General features: G+C 39.6%; 1 protein-coding gene across 3 annotated transcripts in view; it reads left to right on the top strand.

Moving 5' to 3' along the window:
* TRPS1 (transcriptional repressor GATA binding 1) overlaps nucleotides 1–24893 on the top strand; it is a 210520-nt gene that overhangs the window by 4938 nt on the left and 180689 nt on the right. The window contains exon 1 of one of the 3 annotated variants that reach the window (XM_069005363.1): nucleotides 18875–18941. The exons of the other annotated variants lie outside the window; for them this stretch is intronic. The gene's annotated coding sequence lies outside the window, so the exon portion shown is untranslated. Of the gene's footprint in view, nucleotides 1–18874; nucleotides 18942–24893 lie in introns of those variants that run through there. 3 annotated transcript variants of the gene reach the window in all.

The following is a 24893-nucleotide window of genomic DNA, read 5'->3' as shown; positions in this document are numbered from 1 at the left end:
CTGATTTGGCATCATGGGGTTTAGAAGACTATGATTTAGGTGAACTGGCGCAGCTGTGTGTAAGAAACTCTGTTTAATAGCCATTATGTTTTATTCATGTTCTGTGCTATCAGATTCTTATTTTCTAGTACCTTTAAAGTGGTTCTTTAAACTTTTATAATAACACCACCAGTGAAAAATACATCTAAAAATTTAATAGAACTTGCCCATCCTTCTATCAGTGATTTTTAATATGGTCCTGGTGCATTAACTGAGGAATCTTATTCCTGATGCGGATCTCTGTATGTGGATTTAGTAAAGCTGTAGAAAGAAAATGCTTCATTAAAGGCGTAGCTGCCACGAGTGGCGCTTCCGTAGGACGTTTCTGCAGAACCCAGTTGGTTCCACCCTGTAAAGGTCGGTGGAACTTTTCTGTCTCGTAAGGGATGTGTGTGAGTACAGCAGCTACAATAAGATTTTCTGACTTGAAAACAGTTATTTTGAATTGCAAAGTTTAGTCCTAACAGTAATTTTTAGTTTCTTAGCTTCAGTTGGTGCATGTCTAATTTCTCGTAAGTCTGCTTTCTTTCCAGCCTCAGATCATCTTTTCTCTTTTCCCTTAAATTTATTTTAAAATATTTAATTTTTAAAACGTTACTAGCCCTTTAAAAACCTGTAATAAATGCTTTACAAGTGGCTAGACACCTTCCCTGGTGGTTTAATTTATACAAGCAGGAAACTTTCTCTCCTTCTTTCTCTCTCTCTTTCTTGTTTTCTTTAAACCAACTGACGTAATGCCAAACTTTGCTTTAAAAGAACAGACAGAAGTAATTGGTAGCTTTTAACTTTTAATAATGTTCTGGATTGGTTTTAGTGGCCAAACTGCATTTTTTTAAAATATCAAGTAAAAACGGGCTTGTGGCCTGAGGAAGAAAGGCCCTGTTGATGCAGTTATTTTTATTCTTGTTTTTCAATCTGTTATTAAAAATCTTTCCTGCTGAGCTCTGCTGGATTTCTCCAATTGCTCTTTGTGATGGCTGGTGCATTTCAGGTTACGGTAACTTAAACTGTTTTTTGATTTTTATTTTTTTTTCCCCATGGACACTTTGAGATGCTTTACCCTTTTTTGTTTTGTTTTGTTTTTATCTGATTCCCCCCAGCATTCCTTCTGTCTTGTCCAGCACCTGACTCCTTTCGGAGAAACAATTTATTTTGATTCAGAGAGGAATAATATGTTAAACATACCTTTGGTGGCAGTTCAATGAATATTATTTTCCTAGTATGAGTGTGTTTTACACCTGCTAGTGACGCTGATTAGGAAGATACTCACTAGGCATTGCAGAGATCTTATCTTACAGTGTGTCCACTTTCTGTGTGTTCTCCACCCCATGTCTTAGAGCTAAACGAGATTTTAAAATATGTTTAGTAATAGTTTCAAGTGATCTGTATCTATTTGTATTAACTAGATATTAGAAACAAGAAAACCCAGCAAAAGGATTTTTTAAAATAACCTTAAAATCCAGTCAACACACTTTTTCCTCATTTCTTTATTTTGTTCAGGGTTTTCTGGGTGCTTTCCTTAATTTTTTTCTACATCTGCTGGGGTTCTGAGCACAAGCTAACTTTCTGCAGTAAAAGACAGAGTTGGGCAATAGACTTTCTTGACGAAGTTGACGTCAGGACGACTTCATAAATTGGCAAGTAGGAAAATCGTTCAAAGACTGAGTTGGCTTGTGCCAGTTTTCCCTTCCTTTAGGGGAGACACTCCACCCAGTAGGAGGTTACCCCACCCAATGTGGAGAGCTATAATTCAGTGGCAACACTTTAAATGTCAATCCTCCCTAGGGTTTAAACCCCAGACTTGTCTTGCCTCAATCTTCATATTTAATCTAACATTCAATCTGTTGAAGTAACATCTCATCTTCATAAGCACTTTTGGGGCCTGATCCTGCAATTCTCTTCCTTGAAAAATACTCGCTGTCGTCAGGGGGACTTTTGGATTCAGTAAAAGCTGCAGGATTGGCCTCTGCAGAGTTGTGTGTGTCTGTGTCTGTCTGTCTGTAAGATTGTGTCTGCCTGATGAATGTTGTTTAAGATGAAATTGCTAAATACTTAAAAATCTGAAGAAGTCTTGGAGTCGTAATGCTGTAAAACAGATCTTCTGCAATAAGTGAAGTGTACTTATTTTTATTTTAGCATTTTCCCAGGTTAAAATACGATTTTAAAAGGGTCCAACTCTGAAGAATTTAAGGCATTTTTGCCATTTTTTTTCTGTATTTCTCTATATCATGCCATAGACATATTTTTGAATGCCGCTTTTAGCAATTTTTTCGTCTATCATGGAAAATGAAAATCACAGCCTGTAGCTTAGTGCCCACAGTAGGCATTGGGGTACTTGGACAATACTGAGAACACTCAAGGAAAAATTTGTTTTGGTGTATGTTCAAAGTACAATTTTTATAGGTACATTTTACTTCATCATGGTGTCTATTCTCAAGCATCCTTTTCAGATCCCCCATTACGTTTAGCAAGGCTGACAATGCAAGAGGGAATGTATAATTTGATACTGTAAAAACGTTACAGAAAAATCACTGGTGTGTTCATCTTTCTGTAATTTGAAAATATTCCAGCATTTTTAGTTTACTAATATATCTGGGAAAAAAAGTCTGTAAAAGGTGATGCTAAAAATCATCAGTGTGCTTATGTTTCTCAGCAAGATTTACTTAAACAGTGTGCTTCAGTTTTGCCTGAAACCATTTCAAGCCACCTCTGATCCAAGAATGTACCAGTTCTTGGTTCCTGGAAGATTAAGCATGACAGCTTCTATTATATAATGAACAGCAGTATTGTTTGAACAAAGGTAACATATTTTGATTTGTGTACCTTTTTTTGGCAGCTGGCACTAGAGTGGGTCTAAAATGAGTGGTGATCTAACAGTGTAAACATCTGAATGTTCTTGAAACATACAGTATAGATGTGGTGTGTTTAAATCATTGGATCTATCTACCTATATTATATAGAATGTGTACGTATGTGTATATACAAAGCCGTAAATGGTGTGTTCTGCTATCTGTAGCCTTCAAATGTGTATCCTTTGGGTATTCCTGACCTACTTTGCAAAGTCTGCAAGTCTGAAGTACATACTAAAACTTAAAAAATTAAACATATAGCTTGGTGATTCAAAAAAGAAAAAAAGGAGAATTTTTGCTAGTAGTTAATTAAAAAGAGAGGAAAAAAAGGCATGGTCTGCCTAGCCAGATACCTTGCAGACTGCTTTTGAATATCCCAGTGACTTTACGGGGATTATGTTAAAAAACAAAATCTCAATTTATCTAGAAAAGGTTGAAGTAGATACTGAAGTTAAGTATCGCCTAAAATTCCTATATTCAGACGTGGTTTTAATGTTCAATGGAAGTTAAATGAGTTAGGATAAAGCAATTTTCTTTTGGGAGTAGAAGGGTTTCAGTGTTTTCAACATTTGAGTCTTCTTGGCTTTCTCCCACACCACTCTTCAGGCAGAAGCTGTGAGATATATGGAACATAATCAAAAACTTACTATGCAGGTGAGACATTGCTTCATGAATTCAGTTAATGAAAGAAAGATAGCTCCAGTTTCCTAACCTGAATGTACTTTGCTTTTCTATTTAGAGTTCTCAGCGTTAGGTGTATTAAATACGCTCATCAGATGTTGGCCAGCTGCAGTTACAGAGTACAAACCAAAAATGCAATACATGTGGATCATTGCTGAGCCTTTTCCTCCTGCACGAATAGATATGGACACACATGCACACACACGGTTAATAAACTAAACCTTGCCCCAAATACCTGAGGGAAAAGCTTGTGAAAATAGATTAGCCTTACCATGTGCCTTGCAGGTAAACAGTATCTGCCTCTGCTAGAGCAATGGGAGAGGAGAGCTGCTGAACAGAGGCTGCCTGCTCGTGCCGCTCTGGCACCCAGCTCTGGAGGCTGAAATCTGGGGGTCCTCAGGAAAAATTGCACCTCTCATTTCAGCTGTTACAGTGGTAGGAAGGAAGAAACAGTAACTCATGTCTCCCATCTACTGTATACACTGTTTTCTTTCTATGGCCTGCTACAGGCATCTGAAATTTATGCCATCCAATTAGTCTCCTTTTACGTTCCTCAGAACTAGCGTTTTCTTTAGAACTAAACTCCTATTTGCATGTTACGTCTATCATGAAAAAAAATAATAGTGTAATGGATTAAATTAATCCTGTAACAGTTGTTTGAGCATACTGTAGGAATGTAAATAATTTTGTGGCATTGAGCTCATATTTCCAATCTTATGGGGGGTAAGATCAGAAGTTATCAACAGCATATATCTGAGTCATTCAGCTACAATAAATCTTCTAACAAATACCCACCCTTTGCACACCCAGAGTTATTCTCCAAGACTGTTGAAACTCTGCACACACCTGTATCTTACATGTAAGTCCATATGTATGACTAGTAGATGTATCTTCAGCTACAGTCAGTATGTTAGGCTACAGCAGCGGCAATCAAAGTAGTCCATGGACAAAAAGTTTGATTGCCGCTTGATTGCTGCTGGCTGTGTGGCCCTCAAGGTTGTCTTTTGCCTGTAGAAAGTCCCAAAAAATCATTAGTTGAAAAGAAGTGTGGAGTATGGCACTGAATCCAGCTCTACTGGAACTCGGGATACGAAGCATTAAATGCCTCGTCAATATCAGGTCAGAAGTGATCATGCATAATTCACTTCCATCTAGGTGTCATTCTGTCATGCGTAAGGTATGCTCTGCCTCTGTTACTGTGTCTGTTTCTCTCTCATGCAGATCTCTTCGGCTGCTTTATGCACATACATCCATTCTAAAAATACATGGAAATGGAAGTCCATCTGTGTTGCATAATTTTTTTACAAAAACACCAGTGTTTGTATTGTTCTTTCTCTGAGCCCTTAATGAGTTTAAAGAATTTAATGTGACTTAATGAGGGTTCGTATTCTGTTTTTGACACAGACACTAATGAGGGAAAAGTAGAACAAATTGAAAACCAACTTTTGCTTGCTAGTTTCATGATGTCATCAAATGCAGGATATTACAACTCCTGGAAAAATTTACAAATCTAGGCAAGAATCCATTTTGCATCATTGCCTTTCAGTTGTTTGTGACATGAGGTTTGCTAGCAGAAAAACAAAGCTAAGCATAACTTGGGTTTTTTTTATGTTTAGGATGGTTTGGTTTTTTGGCAAATGATTTTTGGAAAAGTGAATCTAACCTGCTTTGCCTGTCAGTCCAGCAGAAACTTAGACACTACCAAAGATTGACCAAAGAGTGATTAATCCCTCTGATTATGGCCGTGATCTGCCCCTCTACTTGGAAGGGACAAAAATTCTTGTAGCTTCATCTAGAGTAAGATCCAGTCCTCAATGGGTAATGTCTAATTCCGTTGCAGCTTACTGAGAGGGAACTGTGATTTTTGGGGCTTCATGTTACACTAGAGTTTGGTACTTTAGAGCAGTTTCCCTGTACTAAAGACACAGTAACAACATTTTGTAAGGCATCACCTTGCTTTTCTGTTGCCCCACTCAGGATGGTCAACAAGCATTTCACTGCGTGAAGCTGCCCTTCAGCAGGACCACAGTTGGTCTGTCACCTTTAAAAGCAATTATTGTGATTGGAAAACACTTGACGTCCCAAAGGGGAATGAAAACTAAAAGTAGGTTTAGGAAGTGCACCTTCTTCTGAGCCCTGCTGCTACTCGCTGGCTTCATGGGCATGCTTTTATCTTGTCCTCACCAACTTCTCTCTGAAAGGCTTGTAGAGATAGCAGTGAAGAACAGCAGTGTAGAAATAGTGACTGAAGGTCTGGTATGACAGGTACATATCTATGGAAGCAGGCTCTAATGCCCTCAACAGGTTACATGCCATGCCATCAGGGTATTTTGTCAGGCCTAGGGAAGCGGTGACTTTCATAATCCACAAAATGTGCTTTTGATATAACCAAACTGCAGAAAGTTGCGGCATAGTACATAAAATGTATTTTTATAACATCTGATTTTTTTTTCAACAGTTGTATTTTTAACAATATCAGATAAATTGCACAATGTGTGATTTCTTAGGTTGATGTTAACCATTGGCTCTTGTGTGAGGAATTTTATTGCTCTGCATTTTATTTTTTTACAATTGTTGTTGGCTTTATATTTTTAACTGCAACAAGAGATAGCTAAAAAAATTAATAATAATTTGAATTGGAAATATGGGCATTTTTGACCAACTTTCGTGAGCATTTTCATACAAACAGAAGAAGTAACTTGTTCGGTTGGTTATGTATGTATAGGTGTGTTTGTGGTTTGTTTTTTTTAAATACAGGTTTTCATAATTTGGTAGTTCAACAAACATGAGTATATTCTGAAAATATTTCTCACAAATGACAGGTCTGTGTTGATAGCTTGTAGGCAGACAGTGTCTAGAGCTGCAAAACTATCTTCTGGAGTTTTAAAACACTGGAAAGTAAGATTTATTGGACCTTAAATATCCCAGTGGTGCAGATTTATTTGGTGTTCATGGCAGTCTCGGCTTAACTTTCCTTGGAGATTTTTTGTGGTACTACATTATCTAAGGAACATTTAAAATCGTTTGTCTAGTGTTTTTTTTTCCTTCAGTCATTCCTCAATTTTTATTTGTGCATGTGAAAACCTTTACTACGAAAGATGACCTGGCAGCTCTGCTGAACTTTACGCTGCAAAACATTTTACCTGACTAGGACAAAATTAAGAATCTGAAAAACTGACATTTTAAAAGATTTTTGTATCTATAATGACTCATGACAGTGGCTAGTTGTCAGTGGGAAAGAGTTTAAAAAATACGTACAGGAGAAAGAAGCAGCAGCTGTGGAATTTATTTTAATCGGGTGAAAGGAGACTCATGGCTAAGCAATTTTACCTTCTTGGGTCTTCAGAATTTATTGCAAATAAGACATATGCCTGAATAGAAAGAGAACTAGGATATTGTAATATCCACTGTGACATGAAGTGCTCTTACTACACATGAATACAATTTATTTATTTTTTCTCTCCAGCAAACTGTGACTTCTTTTGTCAGAAGGAATTTCAGATTAGTCCCTATCAGAGAAATGCTGCTGTAAACCCGGCACTCCTCACCTGTATCTCTGTGCCGTGTGATGGTCTGTGGTCGTTTTCACAGAGTTGCTGTGCTGCTCTCAGTCCGGAATGGGACTGCATTGACTTTACTTTTGCAGAAAAAGTACATTTTCTTAGAAAATGCACTACATGAAAGAAGGAAGGGCAAGGAGAATGGAGAGAGTGCTCTGATATATGAGCTGAGATTATGGATGTTGTAATGCTGGTTTTTTGTAGGACTATAGAAAAATCACATTGGGACCAAAGTTCCCGTGGATTACCATGCAATATTTATTACCATTTTCCTGTGTTTTCCCTGGTTAGGATCTAATCCTTCAATGTCTGGAGCTGCATGGAGTTAAGAATTTGTCCATTCAGAGAGGAAAACCTTGCCAGCTATGGGATTTCACTGTTTCACTACCTGTATTTATTTATTCCCCCCTCGAAAATTTCTGAGAGCAAGGGGATTGAGAGTGGAAGGCAGAGATGGAGGACAGGTAAACTGGGGGAATAGCAGGAGCACGTATCTGCTCAGTAAATAGTGTTTACTGATTACTGTTTACTGTCAAGCAGATTACTGCAGTTATATTTCTATGAAGCAACCCGCATGCAGCCAGTGCAAAGGAATGAAGCGAAGTCCTGTGCAATTCTGAGGTAACTAAAAGATGTGCTTGTGACATACTTCCAGCAAAAGCCATTTTCAGTTGCCCGGTACCGTCCTCAAATGTTATAATTTTGCAAGTGACGCATTTGATTATGAGCAGCCATCAAAAGACTCATAGGCATCTTGTTTGGAAGAAGAATGTGCTTGAATTAAATATTTGCAGGTCAGAGAAAAATGTTGATTTGTTCTTTTAACTTGTCACCTTCCTGGTCTTTTTCAATTTGTTCAATAGTTATTCAATTTTGGAGTTTATTTAAAAGAGATGATAAAGTATACACTTTTGCATTCCTTACTTGTGAAGAGCTTCCATTTGCTTCCTTGGGAGAGTTGGTCTGAGCAAGAGCTGCTGCCTGCTTTTGCCTTGATATGGATAGCATGTGGTTAGTATAGGGGTCCCCTCATCCTTCAAGCTCCCTTATTGCAATAAACTCATTGCTTCGTTGGGGAAGAGATTTTCAATCTGATTTTCCATCTGATTTTCAATCCATTCTGTCAGCTTTTAGGAAACAGTGCAAATTGTCTTACTAGAGCTGGCAGTAAGGAAAAGGAAGGAAATCGGGCCACATTTTACCTCTTTGTTAGGGGGAATAAGGTATAGGATGCCTCTGCTTAGCTTGTCTGGTAATTTTTTTGGTTGTAGTCTTCTCGTGATGGAATATGCACATAGAAAAAACATAGAAGTTAATGTTTACTTTTTAGATGCTTTGTCGTCAAGCATAGAGAACTGACAGTTTCATGGTTAAGTGCCTAAAATTGTTTTTGGATTTGCAGTTGTTGAATTAATCACTGCAAAGCTAACTAATTGTGTACCTTTTAAAGCTTCCCTCCCTATTTTTTTTAGTGAAAGGGAGATATTTTGCTCTTTTTGACTTTGGAGTTGGGCTATTCCATTAACTACTAGCAGCAAGCTCTTCAGCTTTTACTTTTTTGAGAGTTACCTCAGGAGTCATTCTAGTAGATAGTGAATTTACTTACTGATCCAGTTATTTATAGCCTTCAGTGCCCATGCTATAGAATGTGCAAAGTGTTTTTAAAAAAGTGTTTTAAAAATACTTTTTGCAGTTGTACAGAAAAAGCTGTCTCTTTAATTCTGAGTTCAGTTGGTACTACTGCGACTGTTTTGATTTGTGAGAGACGTTATCTTGGTGTCTTACTGAGATGTTTTGTAGCCAAAATTTAGAGTTTAAATGGATTTTTTTTTTAATTTTTTTCCTCCTTAAATGTTACACATGGACAAAAAAAAAGGCAAGGATCTCATCTTTATAGCAAGCTTTATGTCAGGGTTGATGGAACTGCAGGCTAGTTAAACTCCTTGGTTTTAAAGAAAGATGAAAAAGTTGCTGCAAAGATTAGCTTAATTTCTGTCAACAATTTTATTAAGACAAAGACAGAATAAAAGGCTAAATGGACAAAGTTGGGATTTTTGCCACTTGGTTATTTTTTTCTGAAGCTATGTAAGCTTTTTTCTTTTTAATAAAAAAATTAATGTAGAATTCAGTGTTTCCCACAGGAGCACCTTCACAGATTTAGCATAAAGAAAGTGCATTTTAATTCAAAGACACTGGTACATTTCTTAAGGCTTTGAAATCAGTAATCCAACAGGTATATAAAGCTCTAATGATAAATAAGATGATATTTTGTATCTACTGTTGTTAAAATACATGGTTTATTTTAGTGCATGTTTAGAATAACATGGTTTATTTAAGATACCAAATTTATTCTTCATTTTGAATACAACGCTCTTAGCTTCTCCGTTTGCGTTTTTTATGTCAGCTGGCTCATTTCAACTTAAAGGTTTCACTTCAAGAACTTTTAATAATTTAGAAAGAATCTCTAATTGCAGTTGGAAATTTTGTATATAAAACTAAACTAACAAGCCTGTTTATTGTGTGGGAGAGGCTCTAGCGATATTATTTATCTTAGGGTCCACATTATTGGAAGGCAGAACTAATGACAGTGAATCATGCACACTGTATATTAATGTAGTCCACTTTCAGCACTATATAAATAGCATTGTAAGTACACACCTGCAAAGTGTCTGCAGTTACATGGTCATCGCACAAAGTCCCTCTGTGCTCTCCTAATATATATCCAGTATATATCTCTGCATGTATCACATCTTGCTAACCCAGGCAGCATACTGCAGCTGCTGTTCCTCTCGAGGAGGTGTCTGTAAAATGAACACTTGCAAAACCAAAATTTTGGGATGGCTTTAAGCGGAACACGTGGGCATACTGTTACTCGGTCTTTTACTGACTGTACTGCACAAGATGAGCTGGGTGTCAGTCTGAAATGTAGGCTGGTCCTCTGAAGAGGGCAGAAGATAAGGTGTGACTTCTATAAGTGGGAGGTTTCTTGGCTTCACAAAGAGGGATGTAGTGAAGAACTAGTCAGAAAAAAAGACATTATTTCTATAAAAAGTCTAAAAATGTGATAACTACACTAGCAGCAGGTTCTTTAATTTTCATCGACTGCAATAGCAGGGGACTCATCCTACACTTTTCCTTTATTTCAGCAAGCAGCCCTGGCAATGCCATCAGCTCCCCTGTGGTGTTTGCATACACATATTCAGGGTAGCCTGAAATGTAAATACGAGTTGCTGGGTGCCTGCGGTAGCTGAGGCACTTTCCCTCCGCTGCACCTTGGAGCCTGTTCAAGCTCGTGGTAAAAATCCTGGGCTGCTCACAGGGCCCACTTTTTCCATGGGGCTAGAGAGGCTGCTGGTTCAGGAGAGACCACCGTGTCCCCTGGCCACCTTCGTAGGGGTGGCTCTTCTCTCTGAGCTGTGCCTGCCCCTCTGTGGTGGCCCTGCAGCGTCCTTTGAACAACTCCGGCTGGCTCCCGTCCCGGGGACGCTCCTTTGGGTTTGCCCGTGGCAGCTACCGCACGTCTGGGAGCACGGCTGGGAGCTGGATGCTCGGGCGCCTGTTGAATGTGCCAAGTGGGGGTGAGTGCTGGGTTTGGAGCCGCCACCTCCTCTGCAGCAGGGCGTGCAGGTGGACCCCACGTTTTGGGCTGCAACTGCTGATGTCCATGGTGTCCCCGGGGAGGGAGCGGAGCCCCTGTCTAGCACTGAGAATGCTGGAGGGCAGGAGGGAGAGGGATCTCCTTTTTAAAAGGAGTTGTTTTTTTTCTCACCCCTATTCTTTATTCATAAACCTAACGCAGTTCCACAATTCCCAGACATGTAAAGCTGCAGGGCTTTTTTTGTTTTGTTTAAATCTTTCTGAACCAGCCAAATTTTTGAGGTTGGCACGAGGTGCAGCCAGTACCATGGCCTTCCAGGGCTTGCTTGGTCTAGAAGTCTGCAGATGTTTTCTGCTGGATCTGACTCTTAATGAACAAAAATGATTTTGGCGTCCTTATTTATTTTCAAGGGGAAAATGTGGTTTAAAACGTTGATAATTATGTTTTACATGAACTGCTCAGACTTTATGTGACTGTATGGGAAAATGAATGCTCATCAATTTAAAAAAATTTTCTTTATTCATAAAGCATTCATATTTAAAGTGATCTGCCTTTTTTCCCCCCTCCTCTCCTTAATGAAAACATGGTTTGAGGAGTATTACAAATAATTGTGTTTTTTAATTAGATAGAGTTCTGCATCAGAATTCTTGAAGATGGCCCACTGTGATCCTCTGGTGAAAATACCAGGGCTTTTCAAAAGCTTTATCATTATCTGTTCTCACTGCTCCTCTCTTTGCAATATACACATAGTAACTGAAAAAAGGAGAAAAAAAATATTCCAGGAGGGATCCACCTACACATATGCATAGGTCAGGCACATACGTCTCATTCAGAATGATTATTTTTCTTTTGCAGCCGTCAGGTAGCACTTCCCACCATCAAAACCCAGCTTGTGTGCTCTTTCCGAGGGAATACTTATCGCAAAGCTGCAGCGCATTTTAATCAAGGTTCCCAGAGTAGTTTACAAGCAGTAATTGCCTCTTAAGGACAGGATGAAGTATTATACCCATTGTACTGATGGGTGAGCCAGGGCACAGGGAATCTAAATAACTGTAGTGTTAGTGAGCCAGTGGCAAAGCTGTGATCAGAGCTTTGGTGACTTCACTCATGGTGCTGCTAAGATACCTCCCCTTCAACCCACCAGTCTTCCTTTCTTAAATGAGAAAAAGTCAGACTTTGACATCTTTTATTCCATATTATATGGAAATGTTGGACTTGCTCTGAAGTTGATGTAAACCTGCATGAATGTGCTCTTGTTTTATGTGCTTGCAAAGTGTGAGGGCCCTTGTGGCAGGACTTCCCTTGAATTCTAAACGTTATGCTTTGTTGCTGTCTTCCATGGCTTCGGTAAGCCACTGGATCATCCCCAAAATAGCTCCCGTGGTGTCTGTTACTGATGTATCGCTACACCGTGAGTGACAGAAAGAATTCCACTTTTCAGCACAACAGTTCACTTGCTAAATGATTCCTCAGCATGATACATGCTCTGTCTTGTATTTAATTATCTTTTAATTATCAAAGCAATAATGAAGTTGTTCATAAGAAGTGTATGGATCAATAAAAACAACTAAAAATTATGAAGGCGCTGACAGGCAGAGTCCAGCCGTTCTTTGGATGTTAGTTTCCATTTTTCTGAAAAGCTTTTGTCTTTTTCTTGAGAACAACATCAGAAAAAAGGATTTAGGTTCTTACTGTTTATTCCTAGCTGATGATGATCATGCATACAGTCTCAGTGCTTTGCAAAAGGTGGTGTGAATGCTAATGAAAGTTTGTATTGGAGTAGTCCCTAAGAATATGATCATTGTTACAAATTTATTAAAACCCTAAAAGATTTCCTGTCCTAAAAAGTCTGCCAGCAAACGTCATAATCATGAGTGGGCAGAACCATGTGGTAGGTTTGACTGAGCCCCTTCGACAATTGTATCATTTATTTAACTGTCTACCTTTAGAAGTTGGGAGGCTCACCTTTGGTTTCAGAGGCATGCTGAAACTCTCGAGCTGCATACATGGTGAGGGCAATAGAATAGCAAGAGTGCTCACTTGCCTTTAACTACTAAATAATGTGGTTGCACATGACACAACAAGAACAGAGGTATAATCCTGCCCTGTGAAGCAGGTCACATGTTTCAGGTTCTCTCTGTAATGTATGCAAAGTAGCTGCTTAAATCATTACGAGTGTGTAAATCACCATCTTCATAAACAATACCATCAAGGTACAGTCAGGCAACATGTCTCCTATGGGTTGACTGGAGCTGGAATTTCTTTCAGATGTTGAGGAGGTACGTCAGTGCATGTGAAGCAGATCTGTTGCTGCAGTGTGGTCTCTGCAATGTTTTGGATTTCTAATGAATATTGCTAAGTCTGCCTTCTTCACACTGAAGTGCAGTGAAAGGAGGAGGACGTGAATGAGGCAAATGAGCAGCTTGTATGATTCAAGGCTTCCAAGAAAAATTTGCTCCTTTTTCCTATGGCTTTTTAAGTCACGCAACTGATACCCATTTATTTCTCTGCATAAGTTTAGTAAGTATTTGAAGCTCATGTTCCTATGTCTGTTGTGCATTTGGGGAGGAAAAGATGTGTGGAGTGATGTGTGAGAATTGTATCTTCTGTTTTAGCTATCATTTCCCCGTATAGGCTATGATACTTTTTTTTCTGTTTTTCTTTAACATGCCGATGTACTTTGTGTAACTCCTAAGTAACACTCCACACCTCTTTAACGCAAAGCTGACTAGTTCAGTGCTGACTGAAACTGAAAGCGGGACTAATCTTAAGAACCCTGCTGTACTTCTGTATAAAGTATAAATATGTGCCATTATCACTATTATTTGTTTGTCATTTTTATTATTATTATTCTTGGAGCTTGTATTTTCTTGAGGGGGGGGAGAAGTAGGCGCACTGTATCATCACCTCCCCACCCCCAAATATTGTATTTTGAATCACTTTAAATAGTTGTTTGGGGTGTCTTTACTGCAGTGAATCATGTCTTCAGTATCTGTTTTAAGCACACCTGTGCTGAGTTCATACTAAGGCAATGGAACCTTCTTTCATTTGCTATCATGTAATACTTTTGCGGCATGTGAAATGCCCTGGTTTATAAACGCAGGTAGACCTTCTATGCTGAAATCCTTCCCCTCAGATGTGTAAGGATCAGATAGTTCTGCTTAAAACGTGAATACAGAGATGGTAACTCCAAAAATGCAGTGTAGTCTCCTTTTGCTCAGAGATACTCTGGCTCTGAGTTACAATTATCCAACACGAATTTCAGAAGAAATACCAGTGAAATGGCACTAGTAGAAGTACTGATACAGCTAAAGATGCTGGCAGCGGCCATCTGGTCTGTAAGTGCTACTGGAGCATCGGTTTTCCTACTTCCTATGTCTGTGCTGTGTCTGTGTCCTTTGGTGGTGGGAAGAAAAACTCAAGGAGCACTCATCAACTTTCAGCACATGTGGAAACAAAGCTAAAGAGCAATGGCATCCCCAAATGCATTGGCAATTTGCTGAGAGCCTGCGGGCTGCATCTCATTTGCATTAAAAATACGGAGATCGCTCCTGCCTTTATCTTGACCAGGGGGACGTGGCTGGTAAGGGCAGCAGGGCCCAACACGGCTTATTTTACCTGGATCCCCGTGGGCTGCCATCAGCTACATCCCCACGGGATGGGACATGCCCTTTGCCCGGGGGACGCGTCCCCGCGGCGGGCGGGGGCCCAGCGCAGCCGCCCCCGGCCCTGTCCTGCCCAGCGCAGGGCTGGCTCCCCCGACCTGCCGGGCTGGGGGTTACGGGACCCTCCGATGGGCGCTGGCAGCTCGGTGGGCTGGTCTCTGCCAGGGCTTTTCCATCGAGGCCTGGATGAAGCCCTGCTCGGCGGAGCGCGGAGCTGCTGCTTTGCTCTGTCAGGGGCTCTACGGAGGGCTGGGGGAGCCAGTGCCCCGCACAGAAACGCTTTTGCGTGTTTTTGAACCAGTTTGGTAATGAAAGACAAATTTAAAAAAGGAAAGGAAAAACCCCCCAGCTTGTGCCTTTCAATAGAGATAACTGTTATCTCTTATAAAAGTCTACATAAGTGTAAGTAATTGCCTGCACTTGGCTCTGGTACAGTGGAAAAGCTGTGATCAGCAAACCCGCATTGTACTGGGCATGTAAGGGGAAGTTATTGGATGATACGGGACGTGTTGGCCTTAATGCCTGTCCTGCCTCCCCTGCCTTGTTTACTTTTTTTGCAGGTCTTTTCAAGGCTTAATAACAGTGCTTAGGGAATGGGCGGGGGGGTACCGCGCTGACTTTGAGCGACGAAAGTTTTCTTGGGATAGCCCTTAAAAACAAAAAGAAAATTAAGAGAAGCCCGGCTGTGGTGCGGCGTCAGTTCGGCAGCCTTTGTTGAGCGCTGAAGTTCTGTGTGCGTGCTGTGAACGAGCATCACCGGGGAGCGCGGGCGCGGGGAGGGCTGCCGGGACTCTGCCCGCCGCGGGCCGCGCAGGGAGAGCACGAAGCGAGGCTTCCCCTTCCCGGTCGGCCCCGGCAGCCGCAGCAGCGCCGTCGGTCGGAGCTGCAGGCACTGAGTGTGCCTGTGTCCGTGTGTCGGGGGTGCAGGGCTGCGGGTCACGTTTGCAGTCGCATGAAGCGCTGCGTCGCGCAGCCGCCTCTCGCGTGTGTCCGTGTCCGTGTGCCAGCGCTGGCTCCCTTATCGCAGGAAGTGTTGCGGAAAGCAGTTGCTCCCTCTCTCTGTGCCCGGTTTCCAGAGCGCGGCGATTAACCAGTCTTCCCCCCGCGCTGTCACTCAAGTGCTGGGCAGAAAACAGCAGTCACGGTTGTCTCGCTCCAGCTTCAGAACAATCCTCTCTCCCTCTCTCTCTCACTCCCCCTCTCTCTATCCCTCTCTCCCTCTCCTCCCCCCGCCCGTTCCCCAATAAACTTAGATAAAGCCATTAGAATGGATATAGTCTCTTTTTGGTTTTGTCCTTCCTTCTGAATGCTTTTATATACACATATATACATACAACAACATTTTGTTTTATACTATATATATATATATATAAACAATATATGTATGTGTCTATATACATAAATTCTAAAATTCTGTTCTGCATTCTGTAGTGATAAGCCTGAAGCAAGTACAGCTTTTGCTGTTCATAGGCTGGCTGTTTCAGGGACATCTTTGGAAATCACTTTGTTGTCCACATTTTATGGGTACTTTATTATAAGGAGGATGTGAGTCCAGTCAATTTGCATGGAAAAAAACCCTCAAAACCCAACAGTCTAGATTGAAAGGGAGATACCAGGATAAATAATTTTTCTCATATAATCGTTTTAGAATTGACGTGTGATATTTCTTTAAAAAATCCCATCTTAAACTGGTATTTTATATTTGTACTATTAAAAACGCATAGTGTGGAGGTCAAGATACTTGCATGTTCAGATACTGTGTAACATCTCAATATATAAAACGAGTATGTCAAGAAGCCCAGAGACTAGGATTCCCTTTTAGAAAATTAATCCTTTAATATATTTGTTTCCAGATTGTGGTCTGCAGACACATATAATCATGGTATGATACTGATCTGCAGTACCATATCATTCATTTAGGGGTTTTAATTAAAAGTTTGGTGTGAGGGCTGCATAGTGGTTCCCTGTTATGTTTGAAGTTTGACAGTGGCCCATGATCCAAAAATTTAGGAATGTTCATTCAGGAGTATTAAGAGTCCTAAATCATTACATTTTGCTTTCATTTCATCCTGTAATTTTTTTTCTCTCCTTTCAAACATGATTAAAACCAATGAGAAAGGAAATATTTGAAGTGATTTGCAAAGTTATTTGATTTTTATAAAATTACATGGTGTGATGTGCTGTAAGTGCCAAACTACAGACAGACTTTCAGCTTCTAAATTAAGTACACTTTTTTTGTTCTGGTTTAAGCCCATTGAGACTTCTGCCAGTTAGGTTTTTCTCTTCTGTGATCATCTCACGCATAATAGTCTGATGTTGTAGATGCTTGCAGGAGCATAGCAAAACTGGTAGCATCATGTATGTGGTTTGATTTTTAATTTATAGTATATTAAAGCATATTTCTATCCTGAAAGATGTTATATGAAACTACTGCAGTATATTTTGAAACAGTCTCTGGACTCCTAACTAATCTAATATGAATAACCAAGGTACGTAATAATTAATGCTTAAGAAAAAAAAGATTTTCTTTAAAATATAAAAGAAGACTTAAATATATACCTTTTAAAAATAGGACTTTCAGATTTTGATTGGTGTTAAGGTCTAAGTCTACACAGCATTATGTACTGTTTGACTGTGTATATTTACCTATTTGCTACCAAAGTTTTAAGTATTGTCACACCACAGTCCTGGTGGAAATGGCTATCTAAGCACCCGGGACCAGTTTGTGGAAGTGATCAAATTGGCATCTGCAAGAGGCTTCCTATGCTGGTGCAGTGACACTATTTTCTCCATTTTACATTCTGCTCAGTGACTCTCACTTTCAAAACTAAGATTATCAGGAACAAAAAAAAAAAAAGGCAACAGAAAACTTTTCTTTCTCCATTCTATGGATGAAAATAAAGTGTGAGATGATGAGCTTTGTTACCTCTAGATGTGATAAACCAATGTTGTCACAATGCACAGTGAACAACTCACGTGTAATTCTTTGTTTAAATTAGTTTTTAATGCAAAACAGGTTTTGTAAATGTGGGTTTTTTTCTGTTCCTGAATACCTCGGGCATCATTGAACTGACAAGCAATACTTTAAAGAGATTTTTAATAATTCTTAATATAATTTCAGCTTTCATAAACCATAAAGAAACTTTCTTATCTAGTAAATAGGAAACATGCAATGAAATCTGTACTATGTATCAACATAAAACCATGTATGAACAAAAAAGATGATGGTGACCTGTGTAACGGCTTAAGAGCATATAGATACAATGTACACAAGTCACTATCCAGAGAATGACGCCTTCTTTTGATAAAACTACTACATTTTAATAATTATTTCCTGAGTTCTCACTTTTCAGAAATACAGTGAAAACATGTAATTTCTTTTAACCTCATTGTATGTGTATGTTGATGTTTTTGGCCTGCCAGTTTGAGTCACAATTAAAACTAGCCATGTGTAAGTTGCTTTGATTAAAGTCTGTATTCATGTAAGTAATCATCAGTGCAAATAGTGCAATGAATTTGAAATACGTTGTGTACTCATTTATCTTTACTTTCTGAGGTATTTGGCACAAAATCATATTATTTCTTTAAATCAGTAATGGGTTGCATTTATTGGATGGTGCATGGCAGAAACAGAAGTACTGTTTTCAGATTACCTAAATATTTTTGTATTTTCAAAGTATCTCCTAGCTGGGGTATGTTATTAAGACAAGTTCACAGTGTATAGTAAATGGTATATTCTTCCTTTCTTAGTCTAAAATCCTGAGCGGATTTTTCATCCTGATCTTCAAATGCTGAGACTTTGAGAGAGTCAGCCACAGCTACTTACATAACGTGAGAGAAAATGCCAGGGGGGATTGAGTTCAGGGATTGGAGTACTTAATATCTTGAGCAAAGGCTGTGGAAATAAGGATGAACATTTAAATTAATTAATTACAGAGCATTAAGAAAATCAGATCAAATCTAGAAGACCTCTTGTAATTAATCATGGCTTTGCTGGAATAAGTATCTACCTCTGACTTTCCCAGTGCCTCTTGTGATAAAGGCTGGAAGATACTATGGGGCTGAGTGTCCAATGGTTTGTGCTCAGTCTACTCATGGGGTATAAAACAGTGCCAGATGAAGATCCTGACCTACCAAAACCAAGTATTCAGCTGAGAACTATTAACAGGGAAAAAAAAAACCAACCCAAACCAAAGTTGTCACAGCTGTGTCCTTTTAAGGTCAACACCAAAAAGACTTGTCAAGTTGACAGAGGGAGATGACTTACTGATGTAACTAACCCAAGGCAAAAGAGATAAGCAATAAAAATAGTGTTACATTTCTGTTTGATAGAGTGACTTCTCCTGACAGCTTACAGAGAGAACCAAGCAAAGAAATGCACCAAGTTAGTTACTGTGACAGTGAAGCTGATAAATCACATAGAAATTTGATTGTGCCAATTCCACTGGGTTTTGGAGCCTGAATTTTGCTATATTTAATAAGGGCTTACATAAAGTCATCAAAATATGCCAGACCTTAATTTCACTGAAATAAAACTCCTTTCTACCAGGTAATAAGGTAAATATAAATGAATAGTTTATTTCTAATAGTGCTCATCTTTAGTATTCAGATGTGGACATAAGGAAATAAAAAATTGGTTAGACTTCCAGCATTCAAGCAGTCTTTTTATTTTGGAGAAAAATATGCCAGAGATAGGATTTTCACTTAGAAAAGTAGATTTCTGGGTGGAAGGGGAATGTACCTCTTGGTGTGGACCAGTTCATCACCCTACCATCTGGTTTCTGTATAGTATGGTTGCTTTTCTGTACATTTTAAACACATTTATAGTCAATGTGAGCTAGTAACTGCTTTTGTAACATGAACTCCAGTGTAACACTGCACACCAACTTCTAGCCAGAGCATAGCTTCTGCTGTGTAATATAAAAGCTGAGTATCATTAGCATAGCTGACAGAAGTATAGTTTCAAAGCATTTTAATGACAAGGAGGGCATTATAATCCTCCTCTGCATGTTACTTAATGAATCAGTTTGCTTGCAATAATGATTTTACTTTTCTGAAGACAGCACTTACATTTCCTGCCAGATAAAGATTATTTTCTCCTGACATCTTTTTTCCCCCCTCTCTCTTCTTTAAATAAGACGTTTTAACCATTCCTTCCTTCAAGGCCTGGCTTATTTTTGTTCCCCATCACTGGCATGGATGGCTTTGTGTTCCCTGTGTGCTGGCAAGGCGGGCTGCAGGTGTGCAGCCACCAGCCAGGCAAGGAGTGTGGCCCCTGACCCAGGGCCTTCAGTATGGTGACCTGCCCTGTTGTCCTTCTGGATGAGGAGTAGATACTGCTTTGGTTTGGAGGCTTTTCAGATGTGTGTGATCCTTTCCTGGCTTGTGTGGGACTAGTGCTAGTTCCAGTGATGGTTGAGTGTGCAAAGGCAGAGGAGGAGATGGGAGCTGGGCTGTCCAGAGGAGGAGTGAGCTCTTTTAATCTAAACCCGAGTTTCCACTGAAAGGCACAGTCTGACAGGCCCCCTGCCAGCCCTGGGGTGCGAGGAGGGCATTTTTGGCCCGTGTGGGTGCAGGCAGAGGCCATGGCCTGGGCCCGCAGACGGTGGTGAAGGGATGGGCAGGGCCCCTTCAGGCCCAGTGGGCCTTAAGCCCATTGTGAAATCGCGCATTTGGCTCCTGGATCTGCCCGTGGCACCCTCTCTTTGACTCGATGACGGCTCTGCTCCTGATGAGAAATGTAACCAGGTTTTCCTTTGAACTCTGTCAGGGTTACCCTCTGCTCTGTGTGCATAGTGGTGGAAATACTAAGTCTTTGCATTTTGTCACAAGCAGAAGCAAAAACGCCAACATATTTAAAGGGGAAAAAGACCTTCATGTGTAAGGCAGAAACAAAATGCTGGAAAGGACTACCAAATCAAGGATTATCAAAGAGCCATGGTTCTAGCAGACAGTATATACCATAGATAAATAAATAAATATATGTTTAAACGCATTTCAGTGCAGCAGAAAGAAAAAAAGCAGTAGTAACGTATTGTGCTAGTGTGGAAAAAAGAAACTTGGAACAAATGCTCTGGTGTTTACACAGCTAAACCAAAATAATATGGGAAGGTTGATCAGGCCCAAATGAACCCCATAAAAAGCTTTTTAGGAATTCTAAGAGTTGCATTGGTCAGTTTTATCACATCAGGCTTCTCTGTGTAGCCATCTCTGTTTTGGCATTGTGGATTATGTGAGAACAGGGTGTTGCAACAATCTAGAGAGATTGTTCAAGAAGGAGCAGGGAGACGGGTAGTATTCTTTCCCCATTGAATAGGAGCAAAAGGTTTATTTTCTTCAGCAGAAAGCAGGTATCACCCATTACCTGTTTAGTTTCATCCAAAGAGATTAAGTTCAGTTGAAAACTGTAACATGCAGAATTTTAATGTTTTGTGTTACAAAAAAAAAATTTTTTTTTGATGACCAGCAAGGTGTAGTCTCAAAATGCCTGAACTCAGTCTATCAGTCTCTATCAGATCTCTACAGATACTATCTGTAGACTGCTGTCCTACTCAGTCTTCGTGCACAATTTACTGAAAATAACTTTGCCTGTATTTTTTTCCACTTTTAGATGTGGCTCTGTTAGATTCTACTGGCAAAGCAGTATTGGTAACTCTGGGTGTGTCTTTTGTGAAACCTATGCAGAGAGCTCAAGAATTGCCTTCTCATTGCATTTTTAATACCTAAACTACCTTCAAAATACAAAAAGAATGTACAATGCCTGCTTGAACTATGGCACAGTCAGACATATAAATGACTGGTAAGATAGTAGATAGAAAGGATGACTTGTTTCACAAAAGGTTGGTAATGTTACAGTTAATTCCTGCTGCCCAAGTAAGTAAAACATACCTTGTATTTAGTTTGAAGGCAGAAGATAGTGTGTTTTAAAACCTATTGGCCTTAAAGGGAATGCAGAAGGTCACTATGAAAATAAAAATATTTTTTAAAAAATGATAGAGACAAAGAGTAACTTTCACCCCAACTGCTTTTGAGGAAACAGTGCCCTTGGCATGTATGTTCTTAAGGAATAATGGTAAGGCTGTGCATACTCTGAAAAATCTATTTGTGTGTGTTGTCCTGAAGTTCTGTGGGAATTGTGAGCAATGGGTAACTCTTTGAACATCAACCACAGTATGTAATCCTGTTTATGAAGTGACCCACCTTTATCCTAAAATTAGGTAGAGTTTTTTTTGCCTTGACAGCGTCTGGTGGAAGGATGTTTCATAGCCTCAGCGCTTTGTCAGTTAAAACCCTTCTTTCTCATTTTCAGCCCAAGTTAATCATGGCTAGTCTATTTGTTCTTAAGCCAACTGGATCCTAAGCTTTTCTCTCCCTCATGTTTACCTGCTGCTAGCAATTGTGTTTCTAGTCTAAATGAGCTGCACTTCACATGTTCATAAAAAAAAGGGTTACATCTTCCATTGCTTCATTAAGTTTCATTAAAATTAATCTTTCTTGAACATTTTAAAATGGTTTTCTTAATGTAGTATCATCTGTGACATCATCACTTACCTGTTTCTGCTCAAATTTTTGCCTGGGACATATGGCCTTTTAAAGTGTGATTTGGAGTGGTTTATATTTGTTGTCAGCTACTGTGGTTTTTTTCTTTCTTTTTTTCCCTTCTTCAATCACAATTAATATAAGTGTGAGGGATTGTTATTTCACAGAGCTTGCACTCTTCCCTACTAGTTTTCATTCCGACTTTAAATACAATTTTCAGTAGTTTTCTGTATGATATCTCTGTACTTCTCTAGATTGAAGATACAAAACTTTTGTTATCATTCAGTTTCCTTAGTATTTTCTGTATAAACACACTTGAGTATTTGTCTTGTTAGCTCATCTGTGATGCAGCTGTTTGAAATGAGACTTTTAGACCCTGATGGACTAGTTTAAATGGAAAGAAGTGACTTGAGAATAGTATAGAACAGTTTCAGTCTCTGCCTTGTCATTTGGCCTCAAGACCAGGCTCACTTCTTGAGTGTTACAAAAACAGTGTAAACATAGCAGTGATATGGCTGTTTTGGAGTGGGAGTAATTAGTTTATAATGTTGATTTTCTGAGGGTGCAGAGGAAATTAAGAGACGTTTCCCAGTCCATGGTTACTTGCCTAACCATAGGTCTGCCTCTCCTATTTTTAATCATCCACTATTCAAGAGAAAAAAAAAAAAAAAGAAAAAAAAAAAGAAAAAAATGGCTTTATAAACTAGAGCAGAAAGTCTCTTTAATGTTGCTGAAAGCTGGAGTGCTTGTAGGAAGCATAAGCCAGCACTGAGCAGTTGCTGATTCTCTCCTGCAGACCAGACACTGCAATCCTAATCTGCTGGATGGCGCATGTTGCACTTTGTCTGTTCGCTTGAGTTTCTACTGATGGAGTCCAAAATGCTTAGGAGAATGGTGCCAAACCAGATTTTCTGACGTGTAGTCGGGATGTTGCCAGGGTGAGCATTTGGAGCTGGGAGCTGCAAAAGAGTATCCCACAGTTGGGATGCACCCACGATCTGATGTTGGATTTTCCTCGTGTAGCAAAGCAAATAAAGTGCCAGGCTGTCTGCTTCAGAAATGCTATGTGTTGCCACAGTATCTTATGCTGATAGACTGTTGTTGATTAATTTTTTGAGTATTTGAGAATTCATTTTTTATCAGTGCATTGTAATAATTTTCTTACTTTAACCTTTGTATATTTATAATTACAGGAAGCAGTTTAACTGGCAGTGAGAAGTGCCTGGTGCTTTCATGTGGCTTCACTGTTGCCAGCTTGCACAGCATTGCTATGACAATGTAAGCTTGCACATGGTCTTCCTTTTGCTCATCTTGATGCCTAAACCATTGACGCTTCCTCACTTCTTGAACCCCAGTTACAGTGTTCACATGCCAGTTCCAGTACAGCCTAAGATGTATTTCATTTTTGCTGGGTTCAAAGATCAAATTTTCTTGTGATGTTGTGAATTCAGAGCAAAATGCAGGGATCTGCAGCAAATGATTAGCAGCTGGTTACCTGTATACAGGACACAGGTTAACTCAAAGGGCCTGTGTGGACAATTAAATGTGTACTTCCCTGCCATGTAAGCAGAAGTCCCTGACTTTATGCACTCTTGCTGCAGTTGAATGAAAAGGTGGTATCTTTTCTGTTTTGGTAGGTCTTGTATAGTGAATGTCCGTGAAATCAACCATTACAATAATATTCCTATGTTCCTATTGTTTCTATTACCCACATCTGTCTTAAAAGAAAAAAAAGAAAAAAGAAAATTTCTTTAAATTTGAAAAAATCTTTACCTGTGATGAGTGAACCATAGGGTCTTTATTCCACTGCCTCCAGAAGACTTGCCATTTTTCAGTTTATATGATGTTTCCATTGCTTATTTTAATACTTTCATAAAGTTTCTAAAGTCCAGTCTCTCATGCATCCTCATTTTTTTTTCACCCAAATCTTACGTCTCATTCTTCTTGTATATTTCCAGTGATTTACAGTCATGATTCAAATTGAAACATAATGAGACATTAGGCATTGATATGTCAAGCTGTTAGGAAGACGCAAGGGAGATGGTAATTTTCAGTAATTTTAGAGTCTAATCAAGTGTGTGTATGTTGCCTAGATTACAGTGTACTTGTGAATGACACAAGTCCCCTTTAGCTCAGAGGCCAGTAGAGTTCTACGTAGATTAAGTTCAGTTTGGGCTTAAGCTTTCAGGCTTTGCAGCTTCGAATCCCCACATCTGATCTCGGGAAGCGGGAAACAGCAGCTCAGTGCCTTCATGGTGTTTCAGGCACCACAGCACAGGCAGACAGACCTGCAGCCCCGCCGGTGCCGTTGGTGGTGTGGGAGCGTGTTGCTGCCACCTCTGTGCCTAACCTTTAATTATCCTTGATGCTGTGAGTGTAATACAGACTTATTTGTGCAGTTGGCGTGAGACAAGCGTGCCATCTTGTGAGCAGGCAAAATGGGAACAACATGTAGGTTCTGCTGTGGGCGAATGAAGCATGAGGGTTATGAGCGGAGCTGTTGGGTATTTTTGTTTCAGACTCAAAGGTGATCCAGAGCTGCAACAACTTAGGATGTAAGAGGATGGGAAATCAAATTGCTGCTTTAGATCTGGGAGTCATAAAGAGCAATTATTTTTCTATTAATAGGCCAAGGCCTATCAAGATGATACGGGATTCAATGATAACGAGGTTATTTTTTTAAAAAGGGAGACTCAAGTCTATGTTTGGTTTAATCAGTAGATTTTGATGGTGGAGAAGACCCAAGTATCATCTACTTCACAAATACATTGGTTTAATGCAATCTCTGTTCTTTAGGTCATGTATGCATATATATGCTCATCTTGTTACCGACATACAAATGGTTTTACGAATGTCTTATGTCGTTAAGGTTTTTATCTGTGATCTTGGGCTGTTCTCATTACTCACAAGAAGAGAAGCCACAGCCAAATTATGAAGATAATTTCTAATTTCTCTCATGTAT

The sequence above is a fragment of the Aphelocoma coerulescens genome, chromosome 2, assembly GCF_041296385.1.
Source record: "Aphelocoma coerulescens isolate FSJ_1873_10779 chromosome 2, UR_Acoe_1.0, whole genome shotgun sequence".
Classification (NCBI taxonomy): Eukaryota; Metazoa; Chordata; class Aves; order Passeriformes; family Corvidae; genus Aphelocoma; species Aphelocoma coerulescens.
The sequence above is the reverse complement of the archived record's forward strand: the minus strand, read 5'-3'. Positions and strand labels throughout refer to the sequence as shown.